Source organism: Streptopelia decaocto (genome assembly GCF_964273445.1).
Source record: "Streptopelia decaocto genome assembly, chromosome: 4".
In the NCBI taxonomy this organism is placed as follows: domain Eukaryota; kingdom Metazoa; phylum Chordata; class Aves; order Columbiformes; family Columbidae; genus Streptopelia; species Streptopelia decaocto.
In genome coordinates, this window is record NC_138658.1 from 46,618,740 (window position 1) to 46,641,585 (window position 22,846).

The 22,846-nt window shown below is 41.6% G+C and overlaps 1 protein-coding gene across 5 annotated transcripts in view; it reads left to right on the forward strand.

Annotated features, from left to right (window-relative positions):
* Window positions 1-411: 411 nt before the first annotated feature.
* The window catches only part of MTUS1 (microtubule associated scaffold protein 1), a 120,551-nt gene continuing 98,116 nt past the window's right edge, over window positions 412-22,846 (forward strand). The window contains exon 1 of one of the 5 annotated variants that reach the window (XM_082050403.1): window positions 412-498. The gene's annotated coding sequence lies outside the window, so the exon portion shown is untranslated. Of the gene's footprint in view, window positions 499-669; window positions 737-12,447; window positions 12,496-14,232; window positions 14,319-16,893; window positions 16,994-22,846 lie in introns of those variants that run through there. The other 4 variants (XM_082050405.1, XM_082050406.1, XM_082050407.1 and 1 more) reach the window with 4 other exon arrangements.

The window sequence follows — 22,846 nt, forward strand, 5'->3', positions numbered from 1 at the left end:
GACCTGCCGCTCCCCGAGGCGGGTGATTTTACTGCCGGCCGGGCCGCGGGGCGGGAAGGCAGCGGCCCGGCCCTGCAGCCACGGCACATCGGCCGACTGCTCACCCCACACGCTCCCTGTGAACCCGCACGCGGTTTAAACACTGAAATCCGGGAGGGTTTTGTCGTCGTCGGTTGTGACTTTGAACTAGCGCACCTTGCCTGGCCGGGGCAAGGTCGCCGGCTGCCCGTGACCACCTGCCCCGCCCCGGCCCCGCTCCGCCCAGAAAGGCGCCGGTACCGCCGAGAAGCCCCAGGAGGGGCGACAGCCTCCCCGTCCGCCGCGGAGAGATCCTTCTCCTCACTCCCGCGCGGTATTTTTAGTCGCTGACCCAGTTCGCCCGCTCAGCTACCTGCGCCTCCCTCGCCGCCCGCCGCAGCGCGGCCGGCCCACCCGCACCGGGCGGCAGCCCCCGCGCCCCCCTGGCAAAAGCACCGCCCAGGGGCGGCCCGGCGCCAGGTGAGGGGAGCGAAGCGCGGGACCCGCGGTGCGGCAGGTGCTGCCGGAGGGCGGCTGCGGGGCCGCGCTGGGGACGATCTGGCCTGGGCAGGGGCGGGGAGGCGGCGGAGGGGTGCAGCCGCGCACGCGACGCTGCTGGGGCCTCCGCGGGGGCGGAGGGGCCGCGGTGCCTGCGGTCCGGAACAGCTTTGTCGTGTGTAACCCAGCTACAAGTGAGGGGTGGTGTGTAAGCGCCGGCGTGAGTACCGACTTCTTCTTTTAGCAAAGTTCTAGTTGCAACCCTCTCCGGTACCTCAGCCCGGGCTTGCGGGGGCGGCCGGATAACGGGGCGCGGGAGCGGCGCGGAGCGGGGCCGGATCCGCCCGGGCGCCGAGGTGTGTTGCCGGGGAAGTGGGTCAGTGCCGCGGCCCGGGGGCGGCCGCCGCTCTCTGCTGCTCGGACTTTCCCGTCCCGCCCGCCGGGCTCCTGGCTGCGCGCGGAGTGGGTCTGTGGGACGGAGCCCCTGCTGGGAGTGCAGGTGCGGCTGCAGCGGGAGCCGCGCTGAGGGGCCCTCGCTTGGGCTGAGGAGGGTTTGTATTTTGTGTGTGGTTTTAAGATACAGAAGTTGTACATTGCTGGTGTCGCTTTTTAGCTAGTTGAATGCTGACATCGTGTCTGAAATGTTTCAAGCCTGATGGAGCTCGCGCCTCTGCACCCAGACTCTTCAGTCCTGCAGTGAGGGCACTGGCACTCTTGAGATTTTAAAATAATATCTTTAATGCTCGCTTCTCCACTTGCTGCTATTTATACCATGCAAGGTTGGCAAGGAGAGCCTGTGTTTGAAAAGGACATTGAGCTTAAACTTGATACCATTGTTCCAAGGCCAAGGCAAGAGTGCAGATATTTAAAATAAAACAAGCCCCAGCAAACACCCTCCCACAAAACAACCCAAGCCTTGTTTCCCCATCTACCCTCCCCCTGTTTTTTCTGGTATGTGATCAAAGCAGAGAACTGGGCATCTCCTCGTTAGGGATATCTAGTTTTTTTGCTTCAGACACAGCTCTGCCAGTCTGCCATCAGGACTAAGGCTGTGCGCGCGGGGCGGGGGGGGGGGGGTGTTGTTTGTTTTATGCCTATGATGTGGTGAACCGTACAGCTGATTAAACCCCACACCAGGGGCTTATCTAAAAGATGAAGTCTCACACTGTGGCAGATACATGATTTCCACTTAGGCAGGTAAAATTGATCATTATTGCTTGTTGCCTATGAATTCTAAGGTTGGTGTCCATCTAAAAGTAGCTATAATGTAAAATATTGTTAATACAGAGTCTAACAAATCAGGTGATACTTTACCGAATAGGTATTCATGGTTAATGATTCTTTTCCTTCTTTTTTTTTCTAAACTCAATGCGCAGTAATACGCCTCTCTCTAAATTGAGGAGAGGTAAGCTTTTCATATAATGAAACATTTTGGGGGGTAGCAGAAAAGCTTTAACCTGCTTGGTTTATATCAGTTTTTTGAGGTGGATAGTGGTGACCAATGTGATGGAATTCACTGTCTGGATTATTAAGTAAGACGAGTATTAACAGTTGTTTATTCCTTGTGAGGTGCATCATGCTTCTGTGGAACTACAGCAATGCACTGTAGCAGCTGGCTCGCGTGACCAACCACTGGGGCTAACTTATTTCTCCTAGTGCTAATTATCGTGGCTGAGCAATAGGTTGCTTTTTGAGCTCTGTTTTTATAGAGCTTAATTGTACCTGCGGCAACAAGGCTGTATTTAAAATTCACACAGTCACTTTTAAACTATTGCAGAGTTCTGATTTCTGGCTCAGATCAGGCTGTCTCAGAAATGTGATTAAGGTGGTCATAATAATCTGATAACTCTGATGCTAGAACTTTACCTAGCAGCATTTTCCGATCCAGGGTAAAGTTGTTTGTGTATGTAAAGATTCCATAACTTAAAAATATTTGAACAAATGCTAAACTTTTAGTAGCTAGCACCTTAAAATCTGTTTCATGGTACTTTTTTACCAGTTTAGATTCAGTAAATAGCAAGCCTCACTGGTGGATGCGTAACTTCCTACCTCTCACATATTTTACTTGGTCACTTCTCAGGTATTTATGTCAGCTGTAAGACTAAGTCTGCAAAAATGCAATGCAAAGGCCTTGACAAAGTCAAGAATTGACAGAGTAATAACACTCTAAATGCATTTGTGGCTCCCATTTCTAACTCTTGCATTTTATGCTTTCAAACTTTTGTCTGAAATCATGTATAGAAGAAGTGGGCTTCTTTTTTAGAAGAGCCAAGATTCCTGCATATAGGTGAATTGTTATGAAAAATGTCAAGCACCAGGAGGCACTTTTTTTTAATAATTGTAGGACTTAGTATTGAGTTGAAATCTAACGTGTCAAGTAGCTAATTATCTCAGTAGTCTAGCAAAATAATTACTTAGACTTGTAATAGAAACTGTGGAATGGAGATTAGCCACCTGACTGTGGGACTGATATTATACATATATAAATAAAAACATACATATTTTATACATATATGTGCATTTTATATGTATCTAAATGTATAGACTATCTACATGTAAAGTGGTGTGTTACACATTCATATAAGATGCTACAGTGTGCCACTGCTGGATCATGATTGTGTGATTTTGAGATACCTATGTGAGTAAAAGTGGCACGTGCGATATTATCTAGCAGAAAATGCTGATATGATTGCTGGCCCTGAAGTCCCTGTTTCTGTTTAGGTCATTTTGTTACACTCATTCAATTTCATGGTATATCCTGATTTACTATTCAACTGGGAAAATCAAGTCCTTTTAGAGTTGCCTTTATCCCATGAGTTCAGAGGGTTTCCTGGTGAGTTTGTGGAGTGCTCAGACTGTGCAGTAGTTTGGAGTTAAAGCTGGGCAAGGTTCATGCTCTTTATTCTACTTTACTTGGTTTCTTGTGGAAGGGGAAACAAGAGTTAGTGCTTCCTTGGTGTTTATGAAGTGTAACTGGCTGTTGTACAGTTTGTTTTAAGCAAACATACAAGTGAGAATGATAACAGCCTTATTCTTTATGAGGGAGTACTTGCACTGTAGAGTTTGTTCCTTTTCTGAATTCATGTATGAAGATGTTTTTAGGCTCAGCAGTTGCTCTGATAGAGCCGTGGGAAGAGTTGTTTTCTGCTTTCCTACTCTCTCTGTTGTCACTGGAATTATCCCACATTGGCTATGCACAGGTAGACTTTATTACTTGAAAGAAAGTCCATGCTATTTGATAATTTTCTTTGTTGTCTAAGTGACAAAAGAATATTAATTATAAGCCTTACGTAAGTGGGATTTTTCCAGTACCAAAAAGGTATGTCAGGACTTAAATTTCCACTGAACAGTATGATTTTCCTTTTTTTCCGTTCCTGGCACCAATATTAACTCCATTTTTATTTCATTGAATTTTCCTTCCCTTGGATGAATTGCATTAATCCTTAATGATTCTGGCTGTTTCCCACTTAAGTTACTTACCTCAAACTGCTTCAGCTAGTTTTCTGTTTAGTTTTTATGTCAGGAAGAACCAAAGCTGCTGTTAGTAGTTGGTATGATGCAATCTGAGCATTGCCAGCTTGTACCAGCTCTTTAGTCTCTGTTGTTCTTCCTTAGCTGGCTCCCCTAGGTTTGCCATCTTTGAATATTTTGAGATTTCACAACTATTTTTCTTATTGCAATCTTAAAAATCTTAAATATCTTATTAAAAGATGGACAACAGCTCGTTTTTACATTTAACTTAAATGTGGATACGTTACCATGCAGTAGTGTGTGTACGGGACAGAGTTCTTGGGAATTCTGCAGGGAAAGGAAACTAGTGCATGCAAAGCATTGAGATTTGAGATGTCATAACCCACACTGAGTTTTGATGAACTGTTTTTTCCCCGATCTTCTGGCAAAGTGTGGGGTCCCTATAGTGTGTCCTGGACTTGGTAGTTTAGTTTGGTGTCACCAGCTGACATCTGTGAGGTCTGGGTGCAGTGACCGGTGAAGTGGTGTTCCTTTTTCTTCTGTGAGATCAGCTATAAGTCTATGCAACTGGCCAAAACAGAAATGCGTTTAGTCATTGGGCTCCTGAATAAGTGTGTACTCTTGGATGAGTGTATTTGGTGCTAAGAGTATTAGAGGCCTCTGTTTTGCTTCTGTTCATCCCCTTTTGGAATTGTAGCTCAGGATACTGGAGAGAGATGCTGACTGGATGTGTCTCTAGTGTTGAACTGCAGCAGACTGAAAACTCTTGTCTGAAGAATTTAGAAAATAGGAGGATTTTGCTGCACCATTATTACAGGAGGATTTGGGAACCAAGGATGTGTTTACTAATGGGCAGTCTGATAGAGTTGTGGTAAAGAGTATGGGCTGGTAAATAAACATCTGTGAAACAAGAAATGCTATGAACTCATCTATCCGCTACAGTTTGTGTGCCCATTATCACAATAAACACCATGTACCTTTTTATTTTACTTAATGTTTTACCTGTATGCTCCTAGTGAGTCAAAAGTGATTACTCTTATTTGAGAAAGTTAAAGGTAAGATATTATAGTATTTCAAAACCATTATGTGGGACCACTTTTAAACTGGAGGAATAGATGGAAGATACTGCTGACACTGGCTTATGCATAGCACGCATCCTCTTAATGTCCAGTCTACAAGAGTCATCAGTTCTTGGACAGAGTTTGAGTTGCTTGCTCTTAATAGTCAATTCAAATGTTTTAGTGGTAGTGAAAAATTTCCTTTACTGTCATTACTAGAGATACTTGAAATAACAGTGATGTGACTTTTAAAGGGAAGCCAAGAAGTGACTGCGGAATACCTTCTCCAAGTTTGCATTTTTCTTTAAAAAATTGCTTTAATTTACAGAATTACAAATTGGCTGGGGGGATACTTTTGGAGGTTGCTTTTTCCAACCTCCAGATCAAAGTAGGACTACTGCCCATGCTAGATCAGCTCAGCCATGGCAGGGTCTGCCTGAGCCTTGACAATCTCTGTGAAAGGAGGCTCTGTAACCTGTTTTGGATATTCTTGCAAGCAACTTTGTTCAAGGAAAGATTTGAAATGAAATGGCTGATGAACCTTTACAAGATTATAGGCAAGGGGTGTTACAGAAGTCATTTAGCAATTGTACCCAGTTTTGGGTTTTGGTACTGCACTCTGTCAGATGAAATGCAGAGACCTTGAAGGAAACTGCTCTAAAGTGAGGTGTTGGTGCCCCTTGCCTCTAAAATTACGCTGATCAGATTATTCATCCTATTGCTGTGCACGGCCCTGGCTCTTTGTTGGAGCTCCAAGTGGCAAGAGGATCATAGTTCTGCCTGTGGGTGCTGTGCACTTCCCTGAATGCTGGCTCCTGCTGTGAGAAATTCTCATATGTTCCCTTAGAGATTAGTTGCCTCCCCTTTGACCTGCCTGTCCTTTCATCCAGTTGAAGCTGTGATGTGTCTGATGTCCCTAGAGTTGCTTTTAGCTTGGGGGGTGAGGGGAAATCTCCTGAATTTTCTGGTAGAAATTAGCAGGAAACTGGATGGTTTTTAGTGGCATATGGGGAAATGGTGAGAAATTGGAAGGCTGCTTTGTGGATATAAGTATCAATAGCTTGATAAATAATTATCCTGCAGAAAAGTGGCATATATACAATGTGTAGACTTGGAAGTCTGTCTGTGCAAGCTTTATCTAAAGTTTCTGGAGTTCTGCTAACCTGTGCTAGGTGGTGGTCAGTACAGTTTCTGTGTGGCAAAAGCTGCACGCACAGCTGGTTGTTACTTGTAAACTGCCTGTCCAGTTTTAGAAAAGTATAAAGGATTAATTGGAAATTGTCAAAATTGGACATGCTTCTCACTTTTTTTTTTTCCTTCTCTTGCTTATTTTGTTAGTTTTGATGTCTTGAATTCTGTGATATTTAGTGTCACCTCTCTGTAGCTGCTGGTAGTTTTCTCGTATCTGTCTTGGCCTTTGCATTGCTTAATTAAAAAGCTTCTGGCAAACTCATTAATCATGAACGTTTGGAAGTAACTGTGGTTGGTGTTCCTTTTGGGAGATGTTGATCCCTAAACAAAACCAACATGCAGCATGCATCCCAATGTTAAGATTATTTATAGCAATATTAAAACATTAATTAATAATCTAAATTATGAATCAACAAAGAACTTCCTTTAACAATACCAGGACACTCTTCTGTTCTTGAATTTGTGATGGTGTTTTTTTTTTTTGAGAAAAATTGAAGAATAACTTGAAATTTGGTTTGAAAGACTTTTAACACTCTGCCACACTCTGTTTGGAGTATCATGTCATCTGCAATGATGTCACTTGGAGGCTGAACTCTTCTTTTGATGGAATTTTACCCGTCACAGAGCACGAATTTTCCTGACATCTTCATTATTAGGCTTTGTTTAAATGCTTGATGAGTCTTCTGCTGATTTGCACTGGTTCTGTTCATACTTGAGTAGTGTTCTTTCAGGTTAGGAAACCCAAAAGTCATGCTTTTCTGAAAACACGCTTCTAGTGGGTCCTTTCCTATCAATTAAATCGGTTTATAATTTTCCTGGAAACTAGCAATTAAATGCAACCAAAAATAGTATTCCATCTGGATTTATTGGCCCAGATCTGTCTAACAGGTAACTTGTGTTGGTAGAGGAGCTGGCAATTTAACACGCTAAAGCTCAAATAAAACCAAAACACACTAGCATGGAAGAACAGCTAATTCTGACAGCAAGGTGTATGCAGTATTAGGGTTTCCACTTTGTGGAATGTAAAAACAAACTTTTGTTAATGATCTTCTATCTTCGTTCCTGGGAGTTTGCATTGCACACAGCATTGGACTGAAATAGCTTGGTCAGCTGGTCTAAGAAATTAGCACTGAAATTATCCTTTCACAGTGGTATTCAGCACAGAGATCTAATCTGGCCCATTAGAAATTTCTTTGCGGAGACACCGTGTTTGGTGTGCTTGACAAAGCCTCCCCTGTTGTCTCTAATGCCATGTACAGTTCTCTGTGTAAGGCTCAGTGCAATTTGCTACAGGTGTTCCTATCCTGTTGTGGGTTGGGTTTTTTTGTATAGCTATGTTGGTTGAAACTAGATGGTGCTTTGTCCATCTTTGAATGTTGACTTTGTGAGTCCCTCCAAGAGGCTTGGCAGCTTTTGGTTTTGCAAATGTGCTGGTCTTCAAACCATTACTGTATGGCTCTTTTTGGCTCCCCCTTCTCGCAGTAATTGCTTTGGGGAGCAGAAAAAGAGGAAGAGGAATGCTTGTGTTCAGCAACTCCTTTCCACCTTTTGGACATAGGTCATTCCATGCTGTGTGTATGTGATTATTTCTGGCTCATTGCTGAAGCTCTTGATGGTCCTATGGCTTTGCTGTTGATGCTGACGGTCTAAGCATATGAAGAGTTTCCCATTGATGCTGTCTCCACTGAATCTATCTCAGCAGTGTTGCATGACAGCGAAAACCTCACCTGTGGTTCTGCTTGTTTGTGTCTGTTTGATGCAGGCCACATCTGGATGTACTGTCTTAGGGGTTCTTGGCACTGTAAGTAGGCTCCATCTGTTGCAGCACTGCCATCTGATTTGTGCACTGGCTATTGCTTTCCTCCCATCAGTAGTCAAGGATCTTAAAACCACTACTCTGTGCTTGATTGTTATCTAATCTTGGGGAGCCTGTTGATTGCAGTATTCCACTGTTGCAGTGCTACCTAATTGCATGGCTTGTCAGCCAGTTTTGCCCCTGCAAGACACCCTTAATGCTGACTCGATACTTTTATTGCATTGTAGGTATCTAGGAGATATCTGTAGAAATTCAGTGCTTCTTGATGCTAGTAATATCTGGACAACTCCCTGTTTCAAGTATGCTCTCTACCACATACTTGTACCTGGGTAGCCTATATGGTGTTCATATAATCTCAGTTGTATTTTAGGTGTAAGTTTGCAGGAGCTAAGTGCTATTGCAGGTTTCCACTAAAGGAAATACTATTTTGTGTAATTGATTTGCTCCTCATTTAGTGATACAAGACAGTCTTACAGCACTTTATTCTTTTATCTTTCAAACAGTGTGGAACATGACCTGGTTTTGATAGTCTTATGGAATCCTAGCTTTTTCAGGTCTCTGTTACCAGCAGCTGCCATCAACAGTGTGAAAGTGCTGGAAAAAAAGCTGCTGTTACAATTCATAGTTGATAGAGCAGCATGTGTTATCACCTAATGTGGCTCAACTTAATGATTTTTTGCCATTTTCTTTCTGAGAAGTACTCTTCCCTCACACAACTGAACACTTAACATACACTTTCTTGATGCAGTGAAGGTTGTCTTATTTGATGCTCAGTTGCAGGTAATCAGATTTTTGCCAAGTTTGTATCTACAGTTGGATTACTGGAGTTCTTCTTTTGCAAGCTTTCATTGAAAGAAAGGAATTGCTTACAGATATGTTGGTCTGGTTGTGTCCTTACTGTTCTTGTATCTTAGTATAAAAATGTTGCAAAGCTACAGATCTCCCATGTAGTGCATCTGTGTTGCCTGTGCTTTGTTTCATGGTTGTAAACAGTTCATAGTACCTGTTCACAAGTTGTTATGGTTGAGGATTATGAAACTAAACTGTCTGGGTGTTGTCTCCTACTATAATAATATGATGAGCCAGAGCCTTGATGCCAGGTGATAATAATGGCTGGTTCTGCAGTCAGCGTGGGCTGGTGGCATCGGGCATCTGGATGCCTTTAGGCATTTGCACTTTCAGCATCTGCCTAAAAGGATGGCAGAGGCTTGCCAAGCAATTTGGAAGCTCACTTACCGTAGCGTGTTTGAATCTGTAGTTCCAGAATAAACGTTCTTGCTTTGCGCCAACTCATCTAATGAGTTCTGATACTCATTTGGAGTTGTGCAGAGCGCTGCTTTACCTAAGGTTTCATTGTCCTCTGTACCTCCTTGATGTTCCAATACCAAGCAGTACAAACCTTATAAGCTTCACAGTTTTCTCAGGAGATTATAAACGCTCTTGGTCACCTACCTCATTATGTGTGCTGCTTGTGGTAAAAGTTTGATTCTGCCCTATTACACAAACACAGAGATGAAGATAACTGAGCAGTTTCTGTATGTGGTTAGGACTCATCATTACATTTCTTTCCTTGCCTTGCACTCATTTGGGTTTGTGTGCCATGGATTTCATGTAATACAGTGTCCTGCTGCTCTGCAAGTGGGCTCCAAAGTCAAATAGCATAAAGCAAGTCTTTTGCGTCACACATTTCTCATAGGTTTCATAATGGTTGTATTGGGCATGACTAGTATTTATTCATGCTTTTCTGCTCTAATAGTCCTGTGTCTCAGCGCTTAAGATGTTAGTAAATCTGGGTCCAAACTGCAGCCAGCTTGAGGTGGTGGTTCATTTAATAGCTTAATTGCAAGGTGATAAATGAATAGCAGCTGTCTTCAGTTTTGCAGATGAGGAGGCTGTGTCATTAGACCTACTGAAGTCTTACTAAAAGCTGCCTCTACTGACAGACAGATTGTAGCTTTAGCCATTACTTTAGCAAGAAAAGTACTGACCATGCTGTTGTTGTGTTGGATAGTACCTCCCCTGCTTGCCCCGTAGCCTGTTGGCTCTGTGTTTCAAGCACTAGGCAGTGATGCCTGCCATATTAGTTGGGGTTTCTGGAATTTTTTCAGTGTGCAGCTTTTTCCACCTGTCCTAAGCTAGTGGCAGTCGGTATTTTAATTCCTTCCCTCTGTGCCTGGCTATCTTTGTAGCAGTGTCTCCTGTAAGCTGAACTGTTGGCGTCCCGCAGGTCACTGCACTGCTGTGCTGGTGTGTAAACCTTACTCCACAGTGATGTGCAGTCACAAAAATGCATATTTTTTACACAAATATGTGCTGCAGAGCCTTGAGAGGAGTGACCATTAGGTACCCAAAACTGAGAAGAACAAAGGTAACTAAGTACAGCGGTAAGAGCAGCCCTTCAAGCAGGACGCTTGACACTTTAATGGTGCAGCTTGGCATGTGGGCATGTCTCCAGCCTGCACTCGTGTGGGGTGCCCTGTAGGTACGTTGTCATCTAAATATAGTAAGCCTGTGTGGTAGGGTTTTTTTCTCTCCTAATGGGCTATTTTCGGTGCAAAGTAAGTGGGGAAGCTTTGTGTTCTACAAGGTCACTCCGTCATAGGCTTTCAGATTTTTCCAGTTGCTTAGCTTTCTTATTGAAAATGATGTGGAAGTTGGGTGGAGGACTTGGGGGTCAGTCTTTCTGGTCTCTAATCTCTAGTGGGATGCATATAATTGATAAAAGAAGTCTGGTTTGGTAGAGGTCATTCCATAGTATCTACATAAGTTATATTTAGAGCTGATTTGTGTCAGAGTAAAGCTGCTGTTACAACCTGCTTATTTATTTATAAACACACAGTGAATGCCACCTTCCTGCAAAGGGACAGCCTGGAATTTTGTTTTAAAAAAAATTGTGGGGGAAAACGTTTCTAGGAAAAAAAATTCAAGTGCAATGTGTTCTTGATGGCTGTTCTTTTTTTTTTTTTTTTTTTTTTTTTTTGGTGACAACCAGTGGCTTCATATAAAACTGATCTTATGCTTGTCAAATGCAAATATAGCCAGATACTATAAAGAAGTAGGTTTCTCAATTTCCCGGACTAATCATGGCCTCTGTGTAGCAGAAGGTGGTTTACAAAACAGTTGCAAAAGTGGTGTGCTGACTCCTTCCTTGCATCTCTTTGGCTGATTTTTCTCTCTCTCTCTCCAAAAAAATACATTAAAAATTGCAATATTTGTGTTCATTCCATTTCTTATTTAGTTGTGAGTGAACAATTGGAATGGTGCACAAAGGTGTGGATCCTTGAAGCTCTTAGATGTTACTGGCCTTTCAGTGTGTGTGGTTTGTTTTCTGGTTTTGTTTGAGAGAAGCACAATTTCAGAGAAATTGTAAATGGCAATTCAACTTCTTTTTTGCCTCAAAATAACATTAAATAACAGGGTAATCATACAACCTATTAAGAAGAGTAAATGTAGAAACCCTGTCATTGTTTGTTCAGCTTTTAGTTGTCTAGTTTTGTTTTGTAAATGTAGATACCAGTATAGGGGTATTTTTTTGTTGTGGGTTTTTTGCTTGTTTTTGGTGTGTAGGGGTATGTGGGTTGTTTGTTGTGGGGTTTTTTTGTGTGGTTTTTTTTTTTTTTCTTTTAAGCCCTTGCACTTTCTTCACTTTTTTCATTGTCACAGAGAAATATGTAATGTTTGCTTCATTTTGACTTTCAACTCTAACCAGTATTCACGTTGACTACTTCTTGGTAGCTGGGATTTGACATAGAATAACTGAAAAGAAAACTTGCCTATGAAATCTTTGAAACTTTTTTACTTTCCTAATGCAAAACAGTAGCATTTTTAAACACAAAAGATGAATATGTAGTGCCAGAAGTTGAAAATGTCACATAATGTGCATGCGTCCATACTTCAAAAGATAAGATCTGTCATTGAAGCGATTATGAATACTCCAGCAACTTTTCCATGCTTTTCAGCTCTTCCAGAAATCACTTTCAGAAAGTGGCAAAATGGCCTTTGTACTCAACAGTACTGCCTGGAGAACAGATTTACTCTCTCTGGACTAATGGCTGCCTTTCTACAAACCAGTGACTTTGAGGTTAATGTTTAAATATTTAAACAGATTTGGCATATTGCCATTCAAGTAGAACAGCATGTGCTTAGCCCTGAGACTCGAACAGTTTGCTAGGAAGCCAAAAAAAAAAATATTACTCAATAGTGCAGTGGTCTGGTAACTTCAAAGACTATAAATTAAGGCTAATCCTGAACAACAGTCTCCTAAAGGAAGATGATCAATCTGATTTTCCTTTTTAACTGGGGGGAAATAAATTTTTACAGATGATACTGGAACTTTTTAGGTGGGTCAAAGTGCAGGATAAGCAAGCTAGTGTAGACTCTGATAAAAATAATCATAAAAGATACTGATCTGCATGAAATTTGAATTTGAAATTTGAAAACTGGGTAAGTTGTTTAATTCAGATAACTTTATTGTTGGTTCTCTTTGTTTAGGTTGGAATGCCAGGGTTAAGCAAAGATTTGATGAGAGTAAAGCTCAAACTTAATTTGGGAGTCTTGGTACTTATGACTTGAAATGGAAAAAATTGAAGAAGAAAGCCAAGAGCAATTGCACTGGCGTTTTTCACATGGCTAGTGCTCTTCAATCCGGAGGACTGTGGTGCCTGTGTCTGGAAGATAAATGGAGCTTTGACCCTGGGATTGCATCTCTAATCTGTTTTTATTCTGACTTTAAGCTTAGCAAGAACTCAGCTGAAATCATCCCTCTCGGGAGGGCACTTCCCACCTCTTGTGCCAGATGATGCAAATTCAGGTTTTCTGCCAAGTATCCCAAGTATTTTCTGTTAGTGGCCAGGTCGCAGCCATGCTGCATTGGTGAGTGGATGCTCTCTGGAAGCTGAGGGAATGAAGCAGCGTACAAGGCGTGCTGAGATAAGCCTGGCTGAGCAGAGGGAGACAATTTTCATTCCTCATCTTGCTTCATTATACAAATCTCATGTTCAAGTTAAACAAGTATGTGAATTATTTAACGTATAGAAGTGAAACCTCACACTTAAGAACTATTAAGGAAAATAATTATAAATCACAGAATTTCAAGCCTATGAAAGAAATATTTGAGGTTGCAATAACTTCCTAAACAAACTAATATTTTGCTTAACTCTGATTGTTCTGTTGTGTTTGTATTTCAGCACAGAAGTTAAATACTCTGGGCCAGTGTTGCAGTTAATTGCGGGATCTCGTGTTTGCATATCCTAAAGAGAGGAATGATACTGAAAATGGCCACCACAGGATTAATACATCACATATTATAATGTGATTTGTGTGGCCTGAAGGGGTGGTGCTTCAGTAAATGTTCATGAAATATGCACACTGCCAAAAAGCATCTTCCTATGGGCAGCGTGAGTGCTACAACTCTAACTAGTATGAAATACTTACTCCTTTCTATCATCTGTGTCAATAGTTGGAGACAAAATTTTATGATAATTTAATGTATTTGGGGATTTAATGATAAATGAAATAAATTTCTACTTAAACAACCATTTCACTTGCCATCACAGCAAGGGAAGGCAGACATGCTTTTGGCTGACCAGCCTCTTCTTCCGTGTCATCTGCTGGTGGTTCAGAGGAAAGGGAAGATCAAGCTAAAGAAATCAGAGTTTGGTTTTGAGTGCTTTACAGATGGGTGATAAAATGATAATCTGTGTTATGTCCAAGACATATGACGGTAAATACTTCAGCTAGAAAACTTTTAGTAGGAGCTTTACTGCACCTTCCTTTTATGCTGGAATTTTAAAATCTTACTTCTGAAGGAAAAACTCTTTTATAACCCTCACATGCTAAGTTGGATGAAAGAGAACAATGTGTTCAGACTGTCAGCTCAACTCTCAGAAGCTTGTGGTGATCTCTGCCTGGTGCTGCTGTGAGCAGCCCCTTTGCTCTGCCTGTGCCTCCTTGTGTCCCTAGTTAAGGGATGAGACTCTGGCAGCCCAAGTAGTGGGGAAACAACTTGAGAAACCTGTCCAAGAAAGCGCCAGTTTAATCAGTTGATGAAATACGGATGGATAGATCAAAGAGAAGATAAATTTGGACCTATGATGCTGTGAAGGGGAGAGATGGAGGGAAGGTTGTTGGTGATCACTTTTCTTGCCTGGAGGTGTTTGAGCTGTATTGAAATAGAGTGAGAGCACTTAAATCTCCATGAGGGAGAGTGTCATGGGTGAAGTGAGGAGTAATGAAGGAGGAACATCTGCCCACAGCTCAGTGTTGAGGTAGGTACATACCTTAAAGAGCAGCTTTTCAGAAATCCTGAATGTCATGACCAAGCTGTATCGACTTTGAGTAGCAACCCAGGAAGTTGGGATAATGGTGAGGTGATGGCAGGCTCGGCACAGCTGGGGAGGGGTGGCCTGGATGTGTAGGCTTCAGCTGGAGATGTTTTTATGATATTTTGGGGGTGCTGGTAGCACATGGTTGTTAGAGGGCTACGTTTAATGTATCCTGCTGTGTCCTGTGTGACAGCTGAGCAGCACCAGGACTTGCCCAGTGAAGCTGTGAATGGAGCACACCTGTGGTGCTGGAGGGGAGCTTATTCATACTGGGTGTCCTCCTAGTCAATGGTTATATACTTACTGCTTTAGTTCCTTCTGATTTCCGTGTGGGGTTTTTTGCTCTGAGAGATGATTATATCCTGCAGCAATTCCTGTTCTGCAGGTTCTCAGCTCTATGCTTTTCTGTTAAGTTTATGGTGCAGTGTGTTTTTTTTGATGGTAAACATAATGAACTGGGAGCCAGTATTGGAGGCACTGAGATGGGATCTCAATGACAACCTGTGTAGTGCCAAAGTCTTGGCTCTTCCAGTATTGTCTTCTTGCACTGGTAAACTAGTGGAACAGTAGTATGCTGTGTGTTGGAGTTTGGAGCCTATTGCCATCCAGATAACTTTTGCAAGGCTCATTCAAGAACAGAAAGAGACTTGGATTTGCTCAATTAGTTCATTTGGCATCTTAAAGCACTTTTATGCTACAAAGTTCGTTGGTAGAGATTGTTGTCTAGTAACATGGGATACTTAAAGATTTCTGTTCTGGGAGCAATAATTTTATTCATTTAGTGTTTGTTAACAGATGTCTGGGCAGTGTAGGAGTTTTCATATGTTTCTGTGTAGGAAAAATAGTGCATAATCTGTACCTTCTTTAAAAGATGATGCAATGGTGCATTATCAGTTCTCATTTATAATGAAAGATTATGTATCACCAAGAGACTGTGCACACTATGCATTTTATACCTTAGATCCCTAACATCTTTTTTTCAGAAGTATTAGAGGTTGGTGTGGTGTGCTTTTTTTAAAAAAAAACTTGTGACCTTTTGATAGACTTCAAGTTTATTTCATTTCTTGTAGCTTGAAAACCCAGTCATTGAACTGGATAAATTAAAGGAATGCAGAGAAAGTTCTGTTTCTTCTTCAGAAAGAGAAATTATTCCGTAATGTTTAACTCTTCAACTCTTAAGTTTGCATACCCAAAGCCAGAGGTTTGTCTGTGTTTAAAACATTGTCAGTGAGCACGTCACTCAAATGTCTTAATTTGAATGATGAATATGTTACAGTGGTGCTTAATATAGCTGTCATAATTTCATATTTAAATTGACTTTGTTAAAATGTATTTGTTTATTGCAATTCTTTTATACCCTGGAGAAATACTTTCAGAGGGTGAAAGTAACCTTCACACTGTTTTATATAGCTAGTGTATCCTAGCTTTCCTTTTTTTGTTCTTTTTTACTTTTTCTGCAATGCTGAATTAATTGAGAAGGCTCCAGTGAATAGATGTACCAGCAAATTATACATTTCTAGAGCAAATCTGTTATGTGTTTAAATTAATTGAGTAAAGGAAAGTCTCCCATTCAGCTTGTTGGAAGCACCATATTTGTCTTTCCTTGCCTGTAAGTCAGGAGTAAGAGACTGCAGTTTATGTCACCTAAAAAAGGTGAGGGAGAACTGTTAGTTCTGCAGGGCGAAAATGAATAATTGTTTGACATGTTGCAATATGACTTTTCAAAACAACTGTTCTTTCCTCAGGCTATCTGAAGGTAGGCTAAGATTAAAATTGCCAAAGCTGCTCTGCAGACTTCATAATATAAAATTGTCTTCTGTAACTTGTAATGCACGGTGTAAGGACAGCAGCGGGGTATGAGGGGAAACACCTGCATGTCCGCGGGAGTTTCTCTTTGCGACTTGAAGAGTGCAGGGGGAATATTTCCCTACCTGGCGCCTGTGCCCTGCGAGCTCTGGGGAGCCCTATGCAGGCAGTGCAGGTGGCGCTGGCCAAAAACTCCTGGGACTGGAGCTGCTGTGCGGTGAGTTTGTAGGCTGGCTCTGTGTTTGAGTTGAGGTAACCCACAGCTTCATGAAAATAGTAGTTTGTGTATAAGTCTTTTGAGCCTCTCTGTGACAGAACAGGGGGGTTGGACAAGTCTGTCCTCCTCTCGCTTCATGCCTGGCCAGGCAAACAAATTGCTTGCTTTGTTGAACGGAGCTCCTGTCCCTTACTGTAAATAAGGTCTGAAATGTTACGGAAAATACCTCTTCGCAAGTATCATCTGTCAGTTCTGTGAAGTCATGGTCAAACCTGCTCTGAGGACGTGTTTCTAGCATGCAGGGAGCTTTTGATGCAGCGCTGGCAGAGTGTCGAAGGAAAATTCTTCAGCCTGAGCCTGTTATTGCTGCGTGGTTGAACTGATCTTTGAAAGTTGAAATCTCTAAGAGGACTCTGTATTCTGGCTTCTATGTGTGGTTTTCTTTTTTGTGTGTGTTTTTGTTGTGTTCCCCCCCCCCCCCCGAGTTGCACTGATTGCTTGTGCTCTGATGTGTGTACCACTGAGGAGAGCTTTTGATGACTAATCTAACTCAGCTTCAACTCATCTCTTTCAAAAGGCTTGTGCTTTGATTATGGTGAGTAGTTTGTGGTGCATCTTTCTCTCACCTGTGCCTTACTGTGAGGTGCTACTGTATTCCAAATAACTTTCCAAATGTATTACTTGATGTTGTTTATTCCATAAATACAGATGTATACTCTTATATGTGGCTCTTACAGTTTACTCTTTGCTACTTAGAGAATAATAAGATTACTTTTACTTTCTGAAGCTGTGTGCCTAAATGTAGTCCAAAGTAAACCTTTTAGTTGAAAAAATTACATAGAAGCTGGTAATCTTTGTGAGGAAGGTTTGGTAACTTCTATCAAACCATAACGGCATACTGTCATTGATTTAATGTTCCCTGGTGTTTTAAATTTAACAGCTAAAACAGAAATATTAGTGGCTTCCACAATTAATGCTAAAAACATGCCAGGCTGAGAGACAAATGCCAAAAAAAATCCCTGCAAGTAGTTTCCATATGTTGCTGACACAGTATTTCCTGGAAGGCTGGTTGATGTGTTGGCAAAACTAGTGTAATATGCCATTTTCTGTTAAAGTTTGGGAAGAACAATCAAGTTACAGTTCTTAAAATGGAGAGTCGGGGATGAGAAAAGGCCTTCACTTAGTGGCTTTTTTGGTATTCCCGGTATTTGAGGTGATCTTCAGTCATTGATCTTTGCATGCTAAGGCATTGCTTTTTCATCTGTTGCTAAAATACTAAAACAGGAGCTACCAGTATTTGATTTCTAATAATAGAACCTAATAGAAGGGAAGATCAGTCAAACTTTTAAGGTGGTAAAGGAAATCTAACCTGTTTCTCCTTAAGGCGGGGGGAAGGCCTGTACCTAGAATGGGGAAAGAGAGGAAATAAACGTGGTATTGCAAAATTTGTTTAAACCAACACAGTTATGACTTGAATATATTATTATAATAAATTCTCGGCCTTAATAGAGCTGAACTTGTAAGCAGGATTAACTAACCTACAAACAAGCATCCAGTGCTCAAGGACAGAGCCCAACATAGGGACAAGCAAATCACTGACTGTTTAAAAAGCTGCAGGACAGGTGATAGTTGGCTGTTTCCCTCTTGGGATCGTTCTCTGTTGGTGATTCAGGGGGTCTGGGCAAGCAAACAGATAGCCATGGCTTCACCTTAGCTTTTAGCTCTGCCGTGATTTTTTGCTTTTTTCTTTTTTTTCTGAAACAGGCAGGAGGAAAGGCTGGAGGGGGCAGTCAGACCTGTGCAGGGGGCTCTGTTAGATAAGAGTAGTAATTATTTCTAAAGAAATCCCAGAAGTAGCTTTTGAAGGATTGTAGTGCAGTGGTAATGTCTTAAATTTATTATACTATTTCGTAGGTTACCTAACAACCTTTTGAGAATAATATTAACTTTTAGTGTTACCTATTCTAACCCTGAAATGGCAGAGGAGGAATTAGTTTTAGTTTCATGTCTGCATTTCTATCTCTCACATCTTCAACTGTGTCTGTGTGTTATGGTAGAGTAGGACTAGTAACAACGCTTTTCTAAAAAGCCTGAGATTTTTCTTAATAATTCCTTTATGTTATTGCTACTGAAAGGTGAAAAGTGCACACACGGAAGCGTGTGCCTGTGAGAAGCAGTGTCTGATACACTTGGAACAGTCAGAGTGGAAACTGGTGGTGTCAAGTGTCCTGCGCAGCCAGGCAGGGGTGACCTGCAGCACACTGCGAAAACTTCTCCAACCAGAAGGTCTGGAAAAGTGCATTAAGCTGAATCTACTTAAATGTGTAACAATGAGGATCAGTGAAACTGCTGTGGGCTGTGACCTGCACCCCTGTCTTGTGTGTGAACAGATCCATTTTTAAAACTGAAGAGGGGAAACTGTTGTCACAGCTGATTAATGTGCTGCTTTTCATTACTCTCCAAAACTGGTTCTGTCCTCAACAGGTGGAATGAAGGAGCATGGTCACTGTGACCTGAGGGAGCCTGGGGTTTAAGTGATCACATAGTATGGATTGCTACCCAGGAACAGGCTTTCATCCATAGAGGAAAAAAAAAAAGGCAGTTGCATAATCCTTACATATTTTGTACTGTTCCAGGTCACCCTACCTTAGACCAGGCTGTCTGTGACATTGTATTCAGATGCTTGAAAAACAAATGTGCCCTCCTGTGTCTTGCAACCAGGGCTTCCTGGCTACCAGCTGTCAGCTGCTCTCCACTTTAGCAATGGGGCATTAGTTGGTGAAAGCAGGTCATTAGTATTTGCATCAGTACAGCGGCTGAGTGTTGTTCTGTGTAATACCCAATACCTCAAAGTCTGCAAGTACCTTCTGTCAAGAGAAGGAGCTAGTGACTGGTATTCCTCTGTATATATTCTCTGTAAATAAGCATGACAGCACTGACATCTAGTTTCTTTCTGAATATATTGGGTATTAAGCAGAAAGTGATCTTGTGACTCTTACCTCCTTTTTTTTTTTTTCCCAGGCAGTAATCTAAAAGCCATCTCTGTTGTTCTGCTCTGCATGGGGACTCTTATTCAGGCACCATTTTTCAGGAGGGATCTTAATTTTTCTTCCTATGTGTGTTTTTTTGTTGTTGTTGTTGTTTGTTTTCAGGCACCCTAAACTTTCTCAAGGAGCGTGTGAACTTTATTGAATTTATTCTTGTTGTGGTGAAAATGTGTGGCAGCTTGTAGTCAGGAGAGTCTGATTTTTGGGGTGTCCCACCATCTTGATGGTTATACAATCCTTGCAGTTGTTGCTGCAGTTTAAGTGACTGAGCAGCTCTGACTGGCACAATTGCATTTCTTTAGCTGTTAGTAGCTGCTGAGGTGGTTCCTCTTGTGCTGGAGGACTTGTCAGCTCTCCTGGGCCTCAGCTGGCTCTGTGCATCTTGGCAGAGAGGTAGGATGGCACGGCATGGCTGTCAAACTCTTGTGGCTCATGTAACATGAGATACATGAAACTTGGCAGCCTCAATTTGAGAGAGGTCTGGTGTTGAGACCACAGGAATGTTCTCTAAGTTGGTATTTGGTTTCCCCTTCCATACTGAATATTTTGAACATATTGACCTTCTGAGTACATGCAGGATGAATCTGCCCACACCATGGGGTGAGTCTATGGAAGTATGGACTATTGCTGATGCTCATGGTTGCTGGTGCTTCGATTTCAGTTAGCACAGCCTGACTTGGACTTTGTTATTACATTGTGTGATTGGGAACAGAAGTAATTCCCCTGTGGTTGGTTTAGAATCAGAATTATTCACTGATCTAACTGTTGATTTGCATACTTATGTTAAATGCTTAATCAAACAGGTATCTTAGTAAATATATTTTGTGTTGTTTAAAAAATTAGTATTTTATAGTTATATACCAGAACTGGTATATTCTTGTTGCATATAAATGAGCTAGACTTTACACCAAAGAATAAGTTAGGGATGGGCATCTGATTCATCAAGCTATCCTAACAGTGAGCTCCAATGTGTTATTGCACTAAGTTTGTGGCTATGATAAGACTTGAGATTGCTTCGTATAATAGCTATTAAAATCTGTTTTCCCATTGTGTGGTCTTACGAGCAAACATGTAAATGAACCTGAATACAGAGGTTTACTCCATTTTATTTCTGCATATGGAAGCTAATGCTGAGAAGGCTTGTTGAAGTAAGCACAGTAGGATAGTGTTGTATCTTGTGTCCAGCCCATTCTGTGCAAAATAACTGAACCATGTGGTTGGACAGAGACGCAAAAATAGGCTACTAAGCTGGTGCACTGAGGTTAGAGTTGAACAGGAGGAGGCTCTGATGTCTGCAGTGGTTCCTGTGTTGGTGAAGATGACAGCTTAAATCAAAACATGCTCTCTGGCTTGTTGGTATGTGAATGCTGCTTTATTCTTAAGATGTAAGGTTCTTTCAGTGGAATCTTCGGGAATCTCCCAAATATATATTGAGAAAAAGAGGATTCTCATATAGTATCCTGAATGCTGCTTCTCTACTATAGCATGTGCTTGGCTTGGGTTTGGTTTGTATTGCCACCTGGTATGTGAAATCAGTCTCCTTGTAGTAGCTGGAATTATTGGTTTGTATTGGGAATGAGTGTAGTTTGCCCATGGCATTTAAATTTGTTAGTTGCCAACTTCTAATTTGAAATGTGGATGAGAAGAATCTAAAACCCCAAATTCTCAGTCCTAGTATGCAAATTTGGAGTTCAAGGGCATGACGGGGGGAAAGAGCAGATTCTGTGTAACTAAGGCAGAGTTACATGTTAAACTGGTAAGAATTAAAACCTTTAGAAACTGGGAGATTAAGCAGACAGTTGCTTTTGCAACTTGGATAGGGAGAGGATTGCATGAAACAATTCAGGAGACTTTAGTAGTTTAATATTATGAAGATGGCTACTTCTGCTATTATACTTTTCACATCTGCTGTTCTCTGTAGTACAGTGATTTGTGAAGAAAATGGTCAAAGGACTCAGTCTAACAACCTTTGAACAATTCTGAGTCTAACCACCAAAAACTGCTTTGCAACCCTGAAGGCTTAGCTGTAGATGAACTTCCCAGAGGACTGAAGCAAGTGGCTTCCAGCTGCCAATCCCTTTCACACCTGCATCTTATGGGGCAATTTCCTCTGGAGAAAGTTCCCAACATTAATTGCTTGAAGTTCTGAGCAGCAAACTACCTAAATGACTTGTGAAAAGAAAACACAACCCCCACAGTGGATTTGAAGGGAAAACATCAAGGCACACACAGTCTCCTATTCAGCAACATCCCTCAATACCTGATAAAGGAGGGAGAAAGTGCTCTAATGAATACTCTCTAAAATTAGAGAAGTGGGAACAAGAGATCTGAGGGATGGAGATGTCTTGTGTGTTCTTTCTGGATGGTCTGCTCAGCTCAGTGTTTTTCCCTCAGGATTCAGCAGTTATTGCTATGTATTTTCCTATCCATTTTTCTAGCAGGAGAAGCTTTGTGACTTTTTCTCTTATTTTCTAAGATTACTCAGCACTGGGTATGTGTCTGTGGTTTGGGGTTTTTTTGTTTTGTGTGTATGTGGTTTTCTGTGGTTGTGGGTTTGTTTTTTGTTTTTGTGGTGTGTGTTTTTGTTGTGTTTTGTTCATTTTTTCCTCCCCTTCTACTGCCTAAGCAACCCTTCTCGATTCAGGCTGCTCCAGCATTCTGGGATTTCGTTTACCAGAGAACTTGTATTGACAAACTGTGGATTTTGAGTCCTGGTTGAGCAGGGCATGAAGATCCTTGTTTGTGCACTGTGAATTGGTGGATTTCTAGATGGAAATCTAGAAATTACAGCATTGTTAACGTGCTTTGGTAAACTTGATGCTGATAGATAAAATAATTATCTTATGCAAACTTAAACTTACCTCATGAGATTGCTTTCAAAAAAAAACAACCATTGGTCACCCTTCGCAGGATGGTATTCAGTTGTGCAAGCTCTATTTGCTTTTACTAGGTACCTAAGCAACTTCTTTTCTTGTTTGTTTTTCAACAGAGTTTCTTCCTCATTCCCACAAAACGCCCACTTAAGCTTTGTGCAGCCCAAATATCTGTACAAACGTGAGAATTGTTGTCTTCTTTAAGCTGAAACACAGGAGGCAGAGTTGCTTATCCGTGTCCCAAACTAACATCAGCTGTATGAAGTTACTCAAGTACACTTATTTATGTACTGTGGAGGAGTTTTCCAACTGCATTGCAAAGAAGTGAAGTATTTGCTGTATGAAATGCTAGTGTTTCTGACTCGCTTCTGATATGGATGATAGTTTCATGGCTTTCTGTACTGTTAAGTGACTCTTTGACACAGCAGCTGTCATTTGTTGGGGGTACTAAGCAGAACGAAATAATGAAGGTCTATGACCAACATAAATCCAGAAATAATGTCTTGTCTCCATTGCCATCTGAATGAT